Raw genomic sequence first — 7,112 nt, 5'->3', positions numbered from 1 at the left:
TCCGACCCCCACCCACCTCTATCCTCTCCCCTCTCTGCCGCCCTGCACACACTCAGAGAAGTGCGAAATCTTGCGCGTTGTGCCAAGTGCCTGTGATGCATAATTACAGAGGGGGTGCTTGATTTGGCATGTCTTCCTCCTCATCTGGTGGCCTGCTGCTTAAGGCACATTCCCCCATTGTAATTAGGCGCCTGATAATAAGCATACATTCTTGTACATGAGCTTTGTGGGCAGACTGCTGAATGGGCCTGTGAACAAGAGAGGGCGCTGCTCGTCTGTTGATTGGGAGCTATCCCTCTGAATGCACTATTTTGTCAAACCTCTTTTATAATAATTGTGATAGACAGACAGGTAGATAGATTGACGCCTTTATTTATGATGATTTTCTGCTCACAGGATTAAAAAATATATTTAATACTTGCTTAAAAGTTGGTATTTTTTAAAGGTGCTTTTAATCTGAATTTGAACATAGTAGAATTTAAACTATGCCCATGTCCCCCGTGTGCTCAGTCAGCTTTAGACCAGAAGGATGCTGCGAATGTGTTGTTTGACCTGTGAGCAGGTAGCCGGAGGGGTCAGTAGCAGAAGCTTGAAATGGGCAGCAAGCTCAGAAACACAACAAAGTCTGTTTGTTGCCAGTCCTGTTGGAGGCTTATTGAGCTTTGTTTTTATTTCCCCAACAACTTGAAGTCATTCAAAAAAACAAAAAGAAAAGTGCGGAAGTAATAAATTTGTTAAACAGTAACTAGTTCCCTGATCTGTGCACCTGGTGGGGCTAATTACATTTCCCCAGTCCCCCACTGTTGCCTCTCTGTGGGGGCGGGGAATCTATTACCTGAAAAAAGAAAAAAAACATTGTGCAGCTTAGAATTTCAGTGTGATTATATTTCTGCCATTGGTTTTGTTGCCATAAGCATTTCTTTTGTTGCTTCCTGGTTTTACTGCAGAATCTTTGCTGGTGTTGATCGCTGCAGTTGCATAGATTCATTGCAACAGTAAACACCTGTTTTCCTTATTTACATGTTTTCGCATATTGTTTCTGCTTACAAGGCCAAACAATACTTTGGTTTCCATAAAACCAAGCTAATTTGATTTTATAGAGAATACGCTTTTGTTGCAGAAACTTCATAACCTTTTAGAGCTTTGCAACACTAGAATTATGTGTTTTTTTATTGTGATAAATCTGCAGTGATATTCAATTTCAAAAAGTTTTAATGGAATTGCCAATTATTATCTCCTTTAATATTTTATTTTTATGCCTGTCAACATTAATGTCAGGCTCATGAGACTTTTCTAATGTTCGTAATATGAAGTTTAAAAATGGTACACAATAAAATAGCTTCTTTTTTTTTTTTACATGGTTGATAAAGCACTTAGAAAGATCCAACAGTGAGGGATTCTGCATTTGCGCATGGGCTGTATAGGTTGCTGTGTGTGTGTCAAACTTATAATGAATCATTTTATTCCCTCCATGTCTCCCCAGAAACCACCAAAGAGCGGCTTTCACATGGAGCTTGTCTCCGTTTCATTTCCTTCTCAGAGGTCACATTGTAATGAATTACCTGTGCCACCACTCCTGGTAATGTTCCCTGCAGCTCACAGTCGCCATAAACATGTCACCATAATGCTCACCACTCACCTCTGCCCCACGGTGCATTTGACTGTCAGGGGTGGAGCAGCCAGATGCTGGTGGAAATGAGAGAGGGGACTGTGCGTCTGGTGTGCACACAAGAGTGAGGACGCTAGTCTGGTGGAGGATGTTTCTAATGAGAGGCTCGCAGGCGTCACTTCCGCCGCTGCCTGAGGAAGGTGTGCCGTGCAAGCGTTCTAATGCGGACCACCACAGAGACCCTTTTTGTTAAGTGTTACTGGATCATTTGGCCTGCGCTTACACCCTACAGCCACAAATCCAATCACAACTAGCATGTAGTAATTTAAATTTCACTGAAAAAAAATCACACAACATACACACACAGTGAAAAAAAAATTGAAAAGTCCTACCTTCAACATCCAAAAATGCACTTGACTTATGCTTACCGTTTTTTTCAAAGCATTTAGTAACTTTTTGTTAATAACCTATGACCTCCAGTTTGTCTGGTGTGGAGTGCGTATGACTTGACAAGCAGGATTATTTTCTATAACCTCTCAAAATGGGAAAGACATGAGAACCTTCCATTCAAATACCAAATGTATTATTAAAAGGCCAAAAGAAAAAATAAACAAAAAACGAATCTACACCTCAGCTCACTGTGAGCGATTTATTTCAAGGCGTTTGCATGCGCGTTTGCAAAGGGTGACGATAATTGTTAAGGGGACAGGATGCCATCAGGTAGAACAGAAAACACAAACAGAAAGTCATCGAAGTGGTGCAAAAAGAACCAGTCAAAATTTAGATAAAACTGGGACAATTATGGTTGAGGCCAGATAGGAACAATCATTAATATCGCTTCGTTAAGCCCTCGTGCACGAATTGATTGTCAAGTGCGAATGGCCCGTAAATGTTTGCGATAAATAATAAAAATCTGCTTTAGATTAAAATAGCTGCTCTGTTGGGTGTCATTATATTTTTTCTTTATGTAAGCCCTACAACATCGGCACATATGTGTAGACATAAGTACAGATTACACTGACTTACACTAACTCTTTGTTTCCCAGAAGCCTTCTAATCGTTGCCCACCATGGTGGACCACCTGTGTAGTTTGATTAGAGGGGTTCCCATCTCCAATTGAGGCACCTTCCTCCTGATCCTTGACTCATGGTGGCCCTAAAAGAACACTAGAGGCTGTGGGGGAGGGGGATGTGGTCCCTGCAGGCCTTCTTTTGCAGTCCCCACCTGAGGCTTTTGTGATTTACGGTGTGTGGGAACGGACCGATCCACTGCTGTTTGAGCTGGCCGCCAATCCACAGCTTGAGACTCATTAGGGATTTTTGGAGGGATTTCTTGTGCACTCTTGCACACACGCATGCCATTACTGCAAAGCTCTGAGCAGTCTCAGGGTTGCCTCTGGCTTTTGGCATGGGACTAGTGTCATAATGAATGCGTGCCTCCAACTCTTTGTTTTCATGACATCGTTGGAAAGTAGAGTAAAATGTGCTGTCCTTCACACCAGGGATAAATCCACGATTAATGAAACGCTTGCACATGGCCTTCAGAGAACCATCTGTAGTCTTAGGTTAAGACCTGTATAGTTTCAAGAAACTACAATTAGAAATTTTAAAGTTCTTCAACGCCAGCACTAACATTGCTTTAATAATGGCCTCAAAAAACTTGTACGTGCTAATAGACAGATGAAGGTTTTCTTTTTTCTCTCAAAAGCTGGGTTCAATCCCAGTCGCTAAATCCTGGCAGGATTACTATTTTAACTGGTATTATCAAGAAATCACTTAAATAGCGTAAAAGATTCAAAAACAAAAATTTAAAAAAGCAACACCACATGTCCCCATTTGAAAACAAAAATGCAGGAACAGATGGGAAGCAAAGTGTGGAAAGAGTTACAAAACCATTTCTAAGTCTTTGGGACTCAAACCCACAGTGAGAGCCATTATCCACAAATGGATCGTCCCAAGGACACACATCCAGCAGGTCACAAAAAAACACAATACAGGGCAAAAAAGGATTTCCATTGAAGAGCCCAAAGGCAAAAAAAAAAAACTACTGCTAATCAAAAATAATGCAAAGGCCCTTCTCACACTTCCTCTAAAAAGAATCTTAATGATGCCAACGACCATTGGTCTAATGCGGCCTAATATTCTGTGGATTTTGTGGAACTTTTGAAATGTATGAATTCCATTAAATCTGGTGAAAAACTATCAAAATTCCAGATAAAAAAGAGCATTTTACTGACAACTTGACACGTGGTTGTGGTAATTTGATGGTCTGGGAGTGCTTTGCTGCTTCAGCTTCTCAGTGACTTGCTATAATGGATCAGAGCATGATTACATTTGTGGCCAGAAGATCCCGAAGAAGAACATTCATCAATCAGATCATGACATTAAGCTCAAGCATGGATAACAGTCTGAAACAATACCAAAACTAAATGCCTCATAAAAATGTTTTAAAAACTAAATGAAGATTTGAGTGTCCTAGTCAATGTATTGATATTATGTACCGTAATATGATCCTCAGCAGCCTAGCTGAGGATTTGAAAAAAAATATATATATTACTACACAATTTGGCAAACTAAGGCAATTCTGCCGAAAAGAGTGATTTAATTACAACCTCTTCACACAAAACCTTTAATTAGTTTTTTTTTCTCTCATTGCAACTGTCAGTACAGTGAGAGAAAATGATTCCAACATTAAACAAAACTTGCAGTGTTATTAATGTTATAATTTATTCGATGATAATAGTTTAAAAATCAATGGCCTAATAAATGGCTCCTGGTAAATGAGCTGGATTAAACCAAGCAATGGACTGAGCCCCATGGGGCTGAGCAGTCTTTCACAGCAACACTGTCAGAGACGCGAGCAGGGAGGCTCAGCTGGGAAGTGGTACAAAGTGTTGTTTTATGGGCTGTCTTTCTTCTCCCATAACAGAGGGAAGAGTGATTGAAGTCAGTCACGCTTTCACCTCAGGGTGTGGAGATTGGCTATTGTTGTACATTTAGCACCACCGAGCAGGATGGATGTGTGGAGCTGAGAAAGCGAAAACATACAATGTGTGGAGTGTATGCGCATATGTGTGCAATTTGGTTTCTGCAGGGCAGCATTTTAAGGACCTAGAAATAGTGAGATGTCATTTACTTGATGTTCTGTAATAAAATTGTGTTGCTACAAGGGGAACAGAGAAGACTTTATAGTTAGGCCACGAAGTCTGTCGCTTTAAAAAATTGGTGAATTGTGTTTCTGAATGTTCTGAAAACACCTCGGTGTGCATTATTTTATATACGCAACAGTCTGTCAATCTAAAGAGGCTGGATTCTCTCACTAATACTTTAAATACCCATAACAGAGGAAATATAGTGAGTTTGTTTTATACTTGGAAATCCAAGTTTACAAGGTAGAATTCAGAAAAAAAAAATTTTCATTATGGTCATGGTCTTGACTGGGAAGGTGGGAGTTTGCCTATTAGTCCTGTGTTGAGTATTCACTCTGGCTTTCTGTTTAAACTATTTGTTAGCGCTTCTGATTGTCCATATATTACTCCAGTCTCACACTTATGGCTGCACACATAGAACTAAGTGAAAACTGCTGGCAAGAAAAACTATAAACAAAGCACTTCTGACCAATTGCATCTCATTAAACAAATGACACTGTGAAATATCTTAAAATGGAGAGACGTACTGTCATTATCTTGCATTGGTTATAGTAGTTTATACCAAAACAAATCGTCCCTCACATTGATTGCAGACATGTTAAAGTGGTGTGTTGTCTTTGCATCTCAATAATGGATTGCATATAGATTGTAGGGAATGTACTGAAGTGATGGCCCACATAGAGCTGTTATTTATTGGTTATTTATGTGTTTTTTGTGTGTTTGAACACAGAAAATGGAGAGAAATTCACTTTTATCACCTGGTGTTGATAATTGTAGTCAATACCAAAATGATTAGCAATCCATCTGTTTTGTAACTTTGTAACTGTTTTGTAACTTGGACATTTGAGCTGGGAATGCCATCACATGAGTTGGGAGCAGTTTGATCATGAAAGGTGACTTCGGATCAGAATAGTTTCAATTCTAAATGCTATTCCCAATACAAACCAATGCTATGTTTATTTCTGTTCTATGCTTTCATACACAAAACAGAACATGATTACACATACTCGTTCAACAAAGGTCTTAGTCTAGAACAGGGGTCACCAACTCCAGTCCTCAAGGGCTACCATCCTGCAACTTTTAGATTCACCTCTGCTCCAAAATGTCTGAATTTCCTCACCAGCATTCATTCCTCTCTGCAATAGGCTGGAAATGAGCAGTTTATTTGATCCAGGTGTGTTTGAGCAGAGACACATCTAAAAGTTGCAGGACGGTAGCCCTCGAGGACTGGAGTTGGTGACCCCTGGTTTAGAGTATATGCTAGTTTCTGTATGCTTGCAGCCATATTAGATAGGGTCAGGGTTGCTCAGCAATCTCCTCAGAATTTGGACTTCAGGGATATTTTTTTTGTTGGTGTCCCAATTGGGAACTCAGAAAATCTGACATTTGAGTACAAAGAGAAAGCACTGTTTTCAATTCAGAAAGTGAAACTGACTGAGATAAAGGTTAAACATTTATTTCTGTCACTTTTTATGATTATGGTTTACAGATGATAAAAAAGAAAAAGGTTTTCAGAAGATTAAAATAAAATGTAGGACAAATAGAGACCAATAGAGTCTCATACATTGTACATAGTGTGGAGTACTTGGTTGGGGCTCCTTTTACATGAATTATGACATCTGAGTGGTGTGGCATGAAAGTAATCAGAGGCTCGGTTACTTTGATAGGATCCTTCAGCTTGTTTTCAGTTTTTTGGGCTGTCTGATGTCTCTCATTTTCATGTAGAGTGTAGGCCAGGCCAGGTTGCTGTCCACACAATCACATGGTCATTGAACCAGCCTGCCTTTGACAGAGGGAGAAGGTTCAAAGTCCAGATAGTTCATTCCTGTAAAGGGTGCAGTTTTAACTGTTGCCTGTGTGACATATTTCTTCACACATTTTCCTTCCATGCAGCTTCCCAATGATTGTTCAAAGATCCCAGATCAACCAATCAGCTTCTTTAGCAATTATCTTTTGCAGTGAACAAGGTTGTATAGGAAAGACTGTCTACTACTACGCCATTGCATAATGTCTTCTGTTTAAAATTTGTTAAATGCTGTAGTGTGAAACCATATGTATGCCTTAATCATTCATGGATTGAATTTATGTGGACTAGGAAATAAAGAATAAAGATTGTTCCTCTAGATAAAAATGCTTTAACAATCTACGAGCTCAACAAGATCAATTACTTTTAGCACAGGACCGCCTTGCTCAGGTGTATGGAACGCTTCTTTTGTGAATGTACTTTTTTAATGATTAGATTATATTTTATTAGATTGTTTTATTGGTTTTTATTAGATACATCAACCTTAAAAGGAGAAGCTGTTGAAGTGGTAAAAGCTAATAAAAAAAAAAGGAAAAAAAAAAAAAAAAAAA

General features: G+C 39.3%; 1 protein-coding gene and 1 long non-coding RNA gene across 2 annotated transcripts in view; both read left to right on the top strand.

Moving 5' to 3' along the window:
- The window catches only part of LOC108167032 (uncharacterized), a 9,608-nt gene extending 3,784 nt beyond the window's left edge, over positions 1 to 5,824 (top strand). The window contains exons 2-3 of the long non-coding RNA XR_001777426.1: positions 1,484 to 1,579; positions 1,669 to 5,824. This is a non-coding gene — a long non-coding RNA (uncharacterized LOC108167032). The remainder of the gene's footprint in view (positions 1 to 1,483; positions 1,580 to 1,668) is intronic.
- Positions 1 to 7,112, top strand: part of jazf1b (JAZF zinc finger 1b) — a 17,080-nt gene that overhangs the window by 4,059 nt on the left and 5,909 nt on the right. The window lies entirely within an intron of this gene.

The sequence above is a fragment of the Poecilia reticulata genome, linkage group LG16 (assembly GCF_000633615.1).
Source record: "Poecilia reticulata strain Guanapo linkage group LG16, Guppy_female_1.0+MT, whole genome shotgun sequence".
NCBI classification, from domain to species: domain Eukaryota; kingdom Metazoa; phylum Chordata; class Actinopteri; order Cyprinodontiformes; family Poeciliidae; genus Poecilia; species Poecilia reticulata.
This window is presented reverse-complemented; position numbering and strand designations above follow the sequence as displayed.